This window comes from Oncorhynchus tshawytscha, linkage group LG31 (genome assembly GCF_018296145.1).
Source record: "Oncorhynchus tshawytscha isolate Ot180627B linkage group LG31, Otsh_v2.0, whole genome shotgun sequence".
NCBI lineage: Eukaryota > Metazoa > Chordata > Actinopteri > Salmoniformes > Salmonidae > Oncorhynchus > Oncorhynchus tshawytscha.
The window spans coordinates 16,369,810-16,384,003 of NC_056459.1; the positions used below are offsets into that span (position 1 = coordinate 16,369,810).

General features: G+C 42.8%; 1 pseudogene; it reads right to left on the bottom strand.

Annotated features, from left to right (window-relative positions):
* Positions 1-13,957, bottom strand: part of LOC112229635 — a 53,164-nt pseudogene extending 39,207 nt beyond the window's left edge.
* Positions 13,958-14,194: the final 237 nt, after the last annotated feature.

Below are 14,194 nucleotides of genomic sequence, written 5' to 3' on the forward strand. Positions count from 1 at the left end.
AATAAAGTGGTGATCCTAACTGACCTAAGACAGGGAATTTTTACTAGGATTAAATGTCAGGAATGGTGAAAAACGTCCGACTTCAACTGTACATGTACATATTACCCCAATTGCCTCAACTAACCGGTGCCCCCGCACATTGACTCTGTACCAGTACCCCCTGTATATAGCCTCGCTTGTTATTTTACTGCTACTGTTGAATAATTTTTACTTTTATTTTCTATTTTTTACTTATGTGTTTTTTTACTTAACACTTATTTGTATTTTTTTTTCTTAACTTTTCAAAGCATTGTTGGTTATGGGCTTGTAAGTAAGCATTTCACCATAAGGTCTATGTTGTATTCCACGCATGTGACAAATCAAATTTGATTTGATACTATATACTCTATGCATTCCTCTTAACTTAAAATAGATATGAAAAATGCTTTTCATTTGTTTTTCATATCTTGCCACCATCATACTAGAATAGGCGTTTCCTCTTTCTCCCCTTCCTCTTTTAATGTTACTCTCCTCCTCATCCTCGGCGTCCTAGCTCCCTCCTTTACATTTTGCCATTCTCTCATTCCATCCCTTTGTCGTTATAACTCATCTTTTAGTGTGTCGTCTTATGGTGGCCACCTTCCACTCAGCAACACCATTAAAGAGAGAGATGAATGCATCCATTAAATCCACAGTTCGACCACCACGGCCGTCATCAAAAGACTAACGGTATCAAGGATTTAATGAAGTCAGACTTAAGATGGGCTCATAAATCAGTCAGAAACAGTCTATCACATTGGAGGAGAGGTGGAGAGGAGAGAAGGAGGAGACAGATAAGAGAAACAGAGAAGAGAGATGAGTGGAGGGAGATAGAGGAGATATGTAGATTAGAATGCATCTTTATGGGCTTGTTTCACAGATATACAGGTTTATATAACCATATTTCTACTTTGTATTAATGAGCAATTTAGTGAGGGAACTGGGAAACTGACATTCTAACTTATTTGCAGAGCCTTCCGGCTACAGAAGTATAGTGAGAAGGGGCAGTCCAGAAAGAGAGAGAGAGAAAGAAAGAGGGAGAGAGGGAAAGAGAGTGAGAGAGACAAAGGAAGACAGATAGAGGAGAGAGAGGGGGGGGAGATTGAGTGAGAGAGAGTGGGAGCAAAAAAGAGAAGGGGGGCGAGAGAGACAGAGGGAGAAAGACCAAAAGAGTCTGGGTTCATTCAAGGCTATCAGTCGTGTTTCCCCGGCCGTCAGCCGTCACGTGCAGAATGATAAACACTCTGAGAGCTATGAATCCTGACCTATTTTACTCAAACTGGCACAAAAATCCACTTTGAGCGGCTGTCTTGCGCTCATAACCTCTGTCTGCATTGTGCCCCATGACTTTTCAGCCTCACAAAGAACACACTTATTCAAAACTCTACATGCAGTGTCTTAATATATTCATTTGGATATTAATTCATTAATTGTTATTAATGTTAATCTGTTCAGCCAAACCGAAAACTATTAAATGATAAATGAGAGATAGCGCCTTGAATTACTTAATTTGCATTCATTTGTGGTGTATTCAACAATCATCCAAAATTTGAATTATGAATATTCATATATTAAATACTGTACTTAATATTATACATAGCCTATTTAATTGTGTAACAATTGTGTAACAATTGTGTAACAATTGTGTAAGATGGGTATGTTGGTTTGTTTTAATAGGGTTGGTAAGTCCTGACTAGGTATTATTAGATATTTGCTGGTCTTCATCACAACAAGTATGTATGCCAACATGCTAACATGGGTCTTTCATTCCGATCTGCAGTGATCAGCAAGGTGAGTCTGATGTACCAACTGCATACAGTAGCTCAGGCTAAGCTAGGTGGAGAGATATGCCCTGTCCTCACCTGTCATCATGTTAGCATACTACATTTTAAAGTGTGTACCGCATGTATTTGGCTATACATGTATATATTTTAATTTCAATGTCAAATACATTCAACAAATGTAATCATGGTGACATTGGCTGGGTTCAAACTAATTTCTCTCTATTTAACACAAGCACATCATTTATTTAAACAATTCAAATCATTGAGGTTTTTTTAAATCCAGTCACTGCTAATCAAAGTGGAATTAAAACCCTGGAATGAGTCAATGAGAGGATGAACAGTAGACTCTGACAACAACAGCGAGTATCCTGACTGATGCAGAACATCACTTGAACACGAGGATACTTCATTGAGAATAATTAGCATGATGAGTGACTGATAATGGCATAAAAGAGTTGAGTGTTCTGGTAATGAGGTCCGTTTTTCTTCTCGACAATCCCACCATTATTTTGCTCTCACAACATTGTATTTGTCATCCGGGTAGCACTTAGCTATGAAATATGTCAACAAACAGTCAACAGAGCGTTGAATAAAATGCGTTGTGATTCCTCTATTCTGACCACAGTATCTGCTTCCAGAGACCCTGTTCACACTAGGGCCAAACCAGAGACCCTGTTCACACTAGGGCCAAACCAGAGACCCTGTTCACACTAGGGCCAAACCAGAGACCCTGTTCACACTAGGGCCAAACCAGAGACCCTGTTCACACTAGGGCCAAACCAGAGACCCTGTTCACACTAGGGCCAAACCAGAGACCCTGTTCACACTAGGGCCAAACCAGAGACCCTGTTCACACTAGGGCCAAACCAGAGACCCTGTTCACACTAGGGCCAAACCAGAGACCCTGTTCACACTAGGGCCAAACCAGAGACCCTGTTCACACTAGGGCCAAACCAGAGACCCTGTTCACACTAGGGCCAAACCAGAGACCCTGTTCACACTAGGGCCAAACCAGAGACCCTGTTCACACTAGGGCCAAACCAGAGACCCTGTTCACACTAGGGCCAAACCAGAGACCCTGTTCACACTAGGGCCAAACCAGAGACCCTGTTCACACTAGGGCCAAACCATAGACCCTGTTCACACTAGGGCCAAACCAGAGACCCTGTTCACACTAGGGCCAAACCAGAGACCCTGTTCACACTAGGGCCAAACCAGAGACCCTGTTCACACTAGGGCCAAACCAGAGACCCTGTTCACACTAGGGCCAAACCAGAGACCCTGTTCACACTAGGGCCAAACCAGAGACCCTGTTCACACTAGGGCCAAACCAGAGACCCTGTTCACACTAGGGCCAATCCAGAGACCCTGTTCACACTAGGGCCAAACCAGAGACCCTGTTCACACTAGGGCCAAACCAGAGACCCTGTTCACACTAGGGCCAAACCAGAGACCCTGTTCACACTAGGGCCAAACCAGAGACCCTGTTCACACTAGGGCCAAACCAGAGACCCTGTTCACACTAGGGCCAAACCAGAGACCCTGTTCACACTAGGCCAAACCAGAGACCCTGTTCACACTAGGGCCAAACCAGAGACCCTGTTCACACTAGGGCCAAACCAGATGCACAACCCATCAGAAGTTCTAAATCATGTGACTGGGTAGGGAGCAGGTAAAGAGCCGTTAGAGAGGAGGAAGAAATGGCTCCTAACGTGAACAGGGTCAGAGAGGTCAAACCGCTCCTTGGTCAGTTAAATGGTTAGTACGGTACGGTGGCCCCAGGACAGAGGTTTAATACCCAGAAGGTACTGTAGTAGCTAGAGAGAATGCCTCTGTGCAGTCCAGCTGCAACATCCAGGAGCGCTAAGCCCTCCAACCTCCCTCTAGCTAACAGCATTAATCACACAAATACAAGTGCACACACACACAGACACACACAGTGTTGCTGTCCTCTACTGCTTCCCTCCCATCAGTCTTAGTTAGCCAGGCACTCCGAAGGGAGAAAGCCCTCATGAAGATCTGATTAACAATGTAAGTACCTATAAGCACATGCCTCAGCCTTGCAGTCGATATGCTCTAATACCCACAGGCTTTCTAGTGGGACTTCATCTACCACATCGGGAATAGGTTGTTCACCTGCTAACACTAAGATTAGTCTCCTTTCAAATACCTGAATCTGCTCTGCTGAGATGAGGGGAGGGTTTAGAGAGATAGATTGAGATGTATGGAGGAAGCTGTTGATTTACACTTACATGCATTCACAGAAACACATAAGAAAGTCCTGAAACACCCTTGAAACACACTGTGACGTAGAAGTCCGTCACTGGCCGCGGGCAGCATTTGGTTCTTTAACGCACACACATATTCATCACTCCTCCCTGCGCCATTATACCATAAGTTAACAATGTGGGTCGACACACAATTTAACTTCTGTCTTGGTGCATGCATTTCACACTTGTCAATGTTCATATTTGAGAGATACAATAATTATTATACTTATCAATGTTGTGGATGAGCGCATTGTTTGTTTGTTCTGTTCCTCTCTCTCCATCTCTGTAGCTTCTGGGTATGCTGGAAAAGGACCTGAGCTAAGGGAATTGGGTTGGCTTTATAGTGCCTGTCCCAAATGGCTCATTAATGCATATGGGCATATTGAAAGATATTGTCAGTAATGATGTAATGTTGTAAATGTTATGTTGTGATATTGTTTAAAACCGTGTTGCAATGTATATCCTTTAGTATGTTTAGTTCATGGAAAATGTAGGTTTGTATTGTTAATTGATTAATTAATTAGGGTTAATTGTTCCGAGGGGAGGGGCTAGCCCTACAAAAGGAGCCTCTCTCCAGTCTCTAAGGGGGGATTTTTTGGATTGAGCTGTGGATGGGGCAGCATTGTTGTTAAGCTGTCCCATAAGGTAGACGTTGATGGCAGTACTGTTTTCTGTTCCGGAATCACTTGTAAATAAACACCTTTGCACAGAAGAACTTTTGCGGTTCCGCCATCTTTTTATTTTTATAGAGGTTAGGTTATCCAGTTTAGCCATCTGGCCTACTCTACGTGACACACACCACAGTGCAAAACAATTAGCGAAACACAGACTCTTTTCGAAACAGTAACAGAATGAAGGAGTTCTCCAATTGTCCGTGATGCAGGTTTGACTGGCCTACCATTCTCACCAACCCAGATCAGCCATACAAAGACACTGGAACAATGAAATGTTGGTAAACTAGCTTTTATTGTTTAAAGAAATTGTCAAAGAAATGTGTGTTTTCCTAATTGAATCATGGAATGGGGTTGTTCAATGACAAACATGTATTGTGTTTAAAATCTATTACTTGATGGTTTCATTTCAGAGAGACAAATAATCCAGTTTGTTTTGCAGAAATGGTACATGTCCACCTCACTCAGATAAATCAGTAGGACCGCAAGGTTTAACACACTCAAATGTCACAAATTACTACATTTCTACTAAAGAACCATACAAATTATACATTTGTGACCTCAATATATAAAAAATAAATTAATGTAAAAAATACAGTAATATGAGATATGTTTGTAAAACATGAACATTTGACATTTTAGGTATTTAACAGATGTTCTTATCCAGGGCCACATACAATTAGTGCCTTCATTTTCAGATAGCTAGGTGAGACAAACACATATCACAGTCCAATATACAGGATAATGTTCGTAATGTTTTGTACACTGAGTGTATAGCGTTTTGCAAAAAAATCTATGAATTAAAAAATGTATAACATTAATATTTTACACACACATGAAGGTACCCATAAGCAATCATTTCTGTGGAAAAAACAACTGTACCCTGAGAGAACATCACGTAGAGGCAGACTGTGTGTGTGTGTGCTGCATGGACCCAGCACATTTTATGACACACAGACACCCTGCGTGTTTGTGTGTGTGCGTGCGTGGAGTTTCCGTTCCATGGTTCCGTGGCTTGCTGAACATCCTCTTCGTGGCACCCAGCATCTTATTCAATCTGAGTCGAGTGAGATCGCTGAGATAACCGAGAGCACAAACAAGTTCTATACAGAGGACTCATTGTTGAGCAGTGATATTTAGTCTGAAGTTAAACTACTAAAACCAGTTAGAAACTGATTAAATAAATTGTATCTCTGAACTATTTTTCTTCAATGTGGGTATCAAAATATTGGTTGGTTTTGTGGTCTCAAACCAGTAAGCTTATCATCATTCTTCATCACGAATATGGGGAAAATGTAATTATTTACAATGAAAAATGTGGGAATGTTGTTCCCTTGTCATATAACTTGTCATATTTACTATCAATATAGCATTAAAAATAGTTTTACAGATTGCATTTTGGCAACAACAAAAAATGTTTGATGCAAATATTGGGTTGTGGCTGAGACAACCTGGTTACATTTGGGTCCCGAGGCAAAACCAGTTGAGAACCAATGTTGTAGAGAACTGTTGACCTGAACTAACCCCCAGACTGATACCTTCTGGCTCAGTTGGTAAGGGTGTGGTGCTAACAATGGCAAGGTTGTGGGTTCAATTCCAGCAGGGATCACAGCCAAGTTCAAATTTATATACAGCCAAGTTCAAATTTCAGGTTTCAGGTTTATTTGCCAAATATTGAGTTCTCAATCAATTAATAGTCTCTGGAAATCAATCATTCCATCTCTAAAGGCTCAAAGAGTTCAGAAATAAACTCTCAACTGTTCTTCTTCCTCTATCCAACTCCAACTGTTCTTCTTCCTCTATCCAACTCCAACTGTTCTTCTTCCTCTATCCAACTCCAACTGTTCTTCTTCCTCTATCCAACTCCAACTGTTCTTCTTCCTCTATCCAACTCCAACTGTTCTTCTTCCTCTATCCAACTCCAACTGTTCTTCTTCCTCTATCCAACTCCAACTGTTCTTCTTCCTCTATCCAACTCCAACTGTTCTTCTTCCTCTATCCAACTCCAACTGTTCTTCTTCATCTATCCAACTCCAACTGTTCTTCTTCCTCTATCCAACTCCAACTGTTCTTCTTCCTCTATCCAACTCCAACTGTTCTTCTTCCTCTATCCAACTCCAACTGTTCTTCTTCCTCTATCCAACTCCAACTGTTCTTCTTCCTCTATCCAACTCCAACTGTTCTTCTTCCTCTATCCAACTCCAACTGTTCTTCTTCCTCTATCCAACTCCAACTGTTCTTCTTCCTCTATCCAACTCCAACTGTTCTTCTTCCTCTATCCAACTCCAACTGTTCTTCTTCCTCTATCCAACTCCAACTGTTCTTCTTCCTCTCTCCAACTCCAACTGTTCTTCTTCCTCTATCCAACTCCAACTGTTCTTCTTCCTCTATCCAACTCCAACTGTTCTTCTTCCTCTATCCAACTCCAACTGTTCTTCTTCCTCTATCCAACTCCAACTGTTCTTCTTCCTCTATCCAACTCCAACTGTTCTTCTTCCTCTATCCAACTCCAACTGTTCTTCTTCCTCTATCCAACTCCAACTGTTCTTCTTCCTCTATCCAACTCCAACTGTTCTTCTTCCTCTATCCAACTCCAACTGTTCTTCTTCCTCTATCCAACTCCAACTGTCCTGAAGCTTTTAGTTCAACTCTTAATCAACTGAGGGGACAAAGGGATCATCTGGATCAAATCCTATACTGTCTACGACTAGTGGCAATCCACACACAAGCATGCACACACACGCACGCACGCACAGGGACACACACAAACCACGCCCACACACACATATGCAAGCACATACAAACACACACACATACACACACCATCACCCTTTCCAACACTTCTCTTCCCTCCTCTTTTTTCCCTCCATTCAAAAGACTGATGAAATGGTGCTTTACTGTAGGATAGACCTCTAGAGTCCCGCTCTTAGACAACAACCCCCACCTCTCCTCCCTCCATCTATCTCTCCATTCATCCCTCCATCCCCCGCCGTGGACTCTGTGCCAAGCCCGCCAACTCGAGAGCACTCTCTCCCTTTGCTGTGCCTTTGTGATAATCACAATAACAGAGTAGCCATGCAGAGGGCTTTCTGTTGAGCCCACGCCAACCAGCCTGGCTGGCACAGCACAGGGAACCTCTTGAATGCCTCATTCACACTGCCTAACCCATAAGATCAACACTGTAATGTGCTGGCTGTGATATTTTCTTTTTCACATTGTCCTTTTTACAACATGGTTCCAGCCACTATGGTGGATGTGTAACCAGGCCAGTACAGCTTGGTTTGACTTGGCTCGGTTAGCCCCTATAGTGTGAATCAGCCTTAAGCCTGTACCGTAGGTTTCACCATCTCTCTAGCTAGCTAACCACAAATACTCTGCCTCTCCTCGACACTGTTCTGCTAGGGGCTAGAGCATCATAGTCATGCGTTAAGTCTTCTAACGATCAATGTGTTCAGCAGCTGGGACTGGGACTGGGGCCACCACCACTTTCTCTTCCACTCTGAAGATTCCTCTCTCCATCTCCGTGTGTGTCTCTCTCTCCCTCTCTGTTTCCTGCTTAGAATGGCAGCAGAGCTGAGCCATTTGCCCCTGTGTTTGCTCTGTGTACCTTTCAACATGTCAAAAGTAACTAAGTCATCACTTCAGAAGAGAACATTAGATTTCTGCCTGGCTGGCAGTGTCTGTGTTGCCTGCCTCATCAGACAATTGTCGGCTTGCACACACACACACACACACACACACACACACACACACACACACACACACACACACAGGCCCATTTTCTGTATGAAACCAGTGTCAAGTACATAACAATATAGTATACAGTACACCAGCAGGTCCCCCTCACAGGAATGTAACTGATAAACCGCCACACACAGCCACCCAGAAGGTTCAACCTCCTACACTCCTAGAAAAAAACAGTGCTCTCTAGAACCTAAAAGGGTTCTTCGGCTATCCCCATATGAGAACCCTTTGAATAACCCTTTTTGTTTCCAGATAGAACTGCTTAGGGTTCCATGTACAACCTTTTCCACAGAAGGTTCTGTCTTGAACCAAAAAGGGTTCTTCTATGGGAACAGCCAAAGAATCCTTTTGGAACACACTCATAGGCCAGTATGGGTATAAGGTACATGTATATAACACCTCACCTGAAACTACTCCATTTCAAATATTCTTTCAAAAGAAACATTGAACATCTCCAAGACAAATGCTAGTGTAAAATCAGGTGAGCTAGTTATACTCTTTTGGCCATTTTCTAGTGTTTTGTGGTGGAAAACTACAAGGGTAGAGTATAACATGTCTTGACAGGCTAGAAAAAGCTTTTATTTTTTATTTGACAAGCTGGCATTCAATTGCCCCTCCCTGTTGCACACAACAAGATTCCATTCCCCCTGTCACAAGAGTCTTCATGGCTGATTTAAGATGGAATCGTCAACCCTGTTACTTTATTTGGCACTTAATAGGCACTTACTATAGTAATTATTTTATTTAACCTCTTGAGATGGGAAAACATGAACATGTGCTCTTCATGACAGAATGTTAAAATTAGGTGAAATCAAACATTTTTTGGACCAAGCTACACTTCTCAAAAGGCACTGAATTGGTGGAACGACCCAGTTCACAACAGCTATTAAAGACTGCTTTTAATAACCGTCAGCTGACACTGTATTTGATTTGATCATCCCCCCACTTATTGATCCATCTACATATCGTCTCCTACTCATCTCATCAACAACTTACTGATGTGGATGATTGTGTGTGTGTGTGTGTGTGTGTGTGTGTGTGTGTGTGTGTGTGTGTGTGTGTGTGTGTGTGTGTGTGTGTGTGTGTGTGTGTGTGTGTGTGTGTACGTGCGTGTGTGTGTACGTGCGTGTGTGTACGTGCGTGCGTGCATTCACATGAAAGGGGATGTACATGTGTGTGTTGTTCGGTGGTTAAAATGTTATTAAACCCTTTGCCCACTGTTACAGCACAATATGTGTGTGCCTGTTTTTAACACTGTTATTATGATTGATTATGATTGAATCGAGTTGTTTTCACCCTCTCAGCCTATCAGATCGCTGCCAAACCAGCCAATCAAAGCCCTTGTTACACACAAATCCCAGTGGCAGAATCTGAGCTGGCATACAGTTAGGCATCCCTGGGAAGCAAGCACACACACACACACACACACACACACACACGCACACAGGGACTGGAGAACTAAGCCCCTTAAATCCAATTTAAAACCTAACCATAAAGATTGGAGTACTCCTGTCCCCTGCACTTACTTAGACCTAAATGAAATGTTGATTTCATTGAGATTAATTATTTCTTTTAACACTGCTTTCTTTCTCAGAATGTTATGATTGTTGTATATTGTTTGAGAGAGTCGGGATTCCAGGTAAGGGATATTTAAGTGTGTGTGTGTGTGTGTGTGTGTGTGTGTGTGTGTGTGTGTGTGTGTGTGTGTGTGTGTGTGTGTGTGTGTGTGTGTGTGTGTGTGTGTGTGTGTGTGTGTGTGTGTGTGTTTACCACAAAACTGTAACAAAGTGACAGGAAGATGAAGGGTGTATTAAACAATGCATCCTCTGTGTATGACTCAAAACAAGCCCTAAAGAAAACCAGAGCTAAACTATACGACCTAAGGTCTAAGGCCCTGATCAAATGGGTGAGTGCAATCTGTGTCGAATTGATCCTCTTGTTAATTAAACCTTTGGAAAAAATGATCAAATATTCAAATCTGTCTTTCAACCATTAGATGGTAGTAGGGCTTGGAGAGGTAGGACTAGGCCTATATGATTTGAACAAATAGGTCCTATAGAACAAAGAATCCTCTCCCCAACAACTGTGTCAATATAATCCTCACACAAAATGTGCGGTAAACTAAAGTAGATTACAAACACTCCTCTATTAGATTAAACCCATATGAATTTGAATTTAAAGGATCATCTCCATTTTCGTGGAGTGACTTCATGTCATCATCTCCCGTTATTGTGCCTTTTTTCTAACTGTTAAAAAAGCATCAAATTGCGTAGCCCGTGCGTAATCTTATAACGCGCGTAATGAAACAAGGTTGAGTTCGAACTGTACATGTTGTCACTCAGTCACTTCTACAATCAGATATTCTCCTTGTAATAAAATCATGACACGGATGCATCACAGCACAGCTCGCAGACACTATTTTCCTCCATAGCACAACAAGACGTTTATATTGGTACTGATTATCTCTGCTCTATATAGCCTATAGGCTGTAAACCCAAACAGGATGAACCCAGTAACCCTCTCCGCCTCCTTTTCAGTCTCAACTCACCGCCCCTTTCTACACACCACGTTTACATGCACACCAATATCCCGTTATTGTTCGGGATACTCAAGTATTCGGTTTTGAATTGACGCATATAAACATCATATCCCGTTTACAATAACCTTAAAAAGCTTGAATCCCGGTTACGAGAAACCCGGATAAAATGCCTGGGATATGCTGATGTTAGATGGGATAATGTGGCATGTAAACATCTTCTCCTGTTTACTGTTGTTTTTCGTGGTCTGCGCAGGCTCCGTTTCGCATACCATCGAAAGGGGAAAGGGGGATACCTAGTCAGTTGTTCAACTGAAATGTGTCTTCCACATTTAACCCAACCCCTCTGAATCAGAGATGTGCGGGGGGCTGCCTTAATCGACATCCACGTCTTCGGCGCCCGGGGAACTGTGGGTTAACTGCCTTGCTCAGGGGCAGAATGGCAGATTTTTACCTTGGGTATTATGTGATGTTGTCATCTGATTGTCAAACAAATCACTTCAAGAAGTAGGCTACTTGCACAGTTCGATTCACCAAAATTCCACAATAATTTATTTTGCTGATACTCTCTACTGGTCCGTATAGCCTACTGGTTACATTCACCCCTAATATATACAACGTTCTGTTTATAATTTCTGAAATTTGGTAAACCCTATTCTAATTTCCGACATTTGGTAGGCCATGTGTTTGACAACTGTAGTTAGACAGGCCTACATGCAGCTTCTCTTCTGTCATAACTTGTTGACCCAGAAGACTAAACAAAGTATTTCACTAGAATGTCTTACATCGACAGAAAGAATGCATAAGTAATCTCGTTAACACCGGTAAAATTGTATGTTTCGTTTAGGGACCGGAGAGAAAACGTAATAACTCCAAAACTGTGTAAAGATTGGTATTGTGCAAAATGTCCAAATGTGATCAGTTTGACAGGTTTTATGGAAATGAAAAGTTGAGAAAAAGATCCGTGTCAAACACAGTACATTCGCATTTTCTCAAGATTTGCTGAAAGAAATAACTCATATTTCTCCACTCCTGTGCCCAAGACAAAATGTACATGTGTTGTATAATTTTACAGCAAAAAATGCATAACTCTGCAGGAGTTGGCCTACAGTTAGTGTCTATATTTCAGTTACTATTCCATTTAACCCACAGGAACTGGATACATTGAACCTTGTGAGCGGGATATCAAAGGTAACCAGTTTATCCCGAATAAGACCTTAAGCGGGATATGAGCAACTATCCGGAATTCTGTGTGCATGTAAACGTGGTCATGACTGACTGCACCGTGGAGATTTACAGTGGGAAATGTGGGGAAATGCGAAAGCCTGAACTCGTAAGAAACAATACTGTACTTTAACCATCAGTTGAGAGACATCAATTATTATGGCTGGAGTCTGGACAGCCGCCTGTAGTTACGATACAAAACCCAGACGAAATTATCAAAGGCTAAAATGTATTTTATGGAAAGACAGTGGCATAGGCCTGTAGGCTACCCCCTATCAACACACACACCATCAACATATAGAGGCTAATTATTATGAATGTCAATAGGCTGTTACTGTACCTTCCATCCAGCTGAACTATTGCTGTCGCCTTTATCCTTGAAATAAGGGACAAAGCGCACCATCCAATCGTAAACCTGCGACAGAGTGAGTCTCTTCTCCGGGACACTCTCAATGGCACGCGTGATGAGGTCCGCGTACGACTGGTTTCCCCACGCGTTCCTCCGGGAAGACTTGGCTTTGCGCAGCTGGCCAGCCACGTCGAGGGAAGCCCCCGACATGCATGTAGGTGCGCCGGGTGCGATAGGGACCGGGGCGCCGGATGGATGTTTGAGCTCTACGGGTGCGCCACCTCTTCCCTCCGCTGCTCCGCCGCGGCATGTCGGCACGTTGTACTGAAGCTGCTCCAGTTTGATAGATGCCAGGGGCAGACCTCGATTTGCTTCATCCACTCCCCGTGGGAAATCCTCAGGACACGGCGGCAGCGGCCAGCATGACCGAGGCCGGCCCTCCAGCTCGTATTCATGATTGATTCCAACCTGATGCGCGTCCATGCCGTTCTTCTCCATCATCAGCATCTATCCGTCTGGATTAACGCCGGAGAGGCAAGGTCACAGAGAAAGAAACAATCCACTATAATCCTCCAAATGCCTTTGGAATGGTTCAAATAGCCCAAACGTGCCTTCTTGCCTACAAGCAACTGCTAATGTCTGATACAAAAATCTGATAAAACAATATCAAAAAGCCAGGAGAGGCGTGGAGTGGGATCATTCTGGAAGAGCATGTATTCTCTATGCAGTATCAGAACAGACCATAAACAACATGCATCCAGCGCGCAGCACAATAAATAAACTAGGTCCAGGTGATGGTTAAAAATCCATTCTCAAACTCATGTATAGATTCAGCAACACAGACTTGATGAATTGTGACGAGCCTAATGTCCCTTTGAAAACGGTCTGCTGCAGCAACAGTTGATTCCCTTGTCCAACGGCTATACTGGCTGGCAGGCTTTGACGATATATTCGATCAAACCCCAGGATTAAAGCCAATAAAATGTGACTGTCTCTCACAAAGTTTCCACACGCTCACTGTTTCTGTCGTCTGGAATCTCCTCTCCGTCTCCTCTGCAGATTGGTGACCGGCTTTCACTCACACGCAAGCGCTCACGCGAAAACAGAACACGCACTCATAGCTGATAGTAACACACTGGCTGACTGTGCGAACTGCGCGCAATTACTCCGCTTAAAAATAGGCTCACTCTATGAATCATTTATAAACCCGCAGAATTCCAGACGAAAAAAGCCTCGCAGGCGGCTCGTGGAGCATGCTCTGTTTGTGTCTTCCTTCTCTCACGCCACGAAGACGCCCTGTCATAAATGCATTACATGTCTTTAATAACCTCCCTTATTTCGTAAGATTTTTAGATTAGTACCATATCCTATTCCTTCCACATTGGTACACCGGTGTGTATCAGTCAGTGAGGTTTGAGCATCAAGCGACTAAATTGTAGCGTTGAAGAAGTGCCGCTTACACACACTTAGACAAGGCTTGGAACAAGGCACTCCCTGTATAACAGGTTAAGTGAAAGGGAATATCTATACTATTCTGTATACAGCATCGTTTCACATTGTTATTCCACGTTTTTATTCACAATTCTTAAAATCCCTTG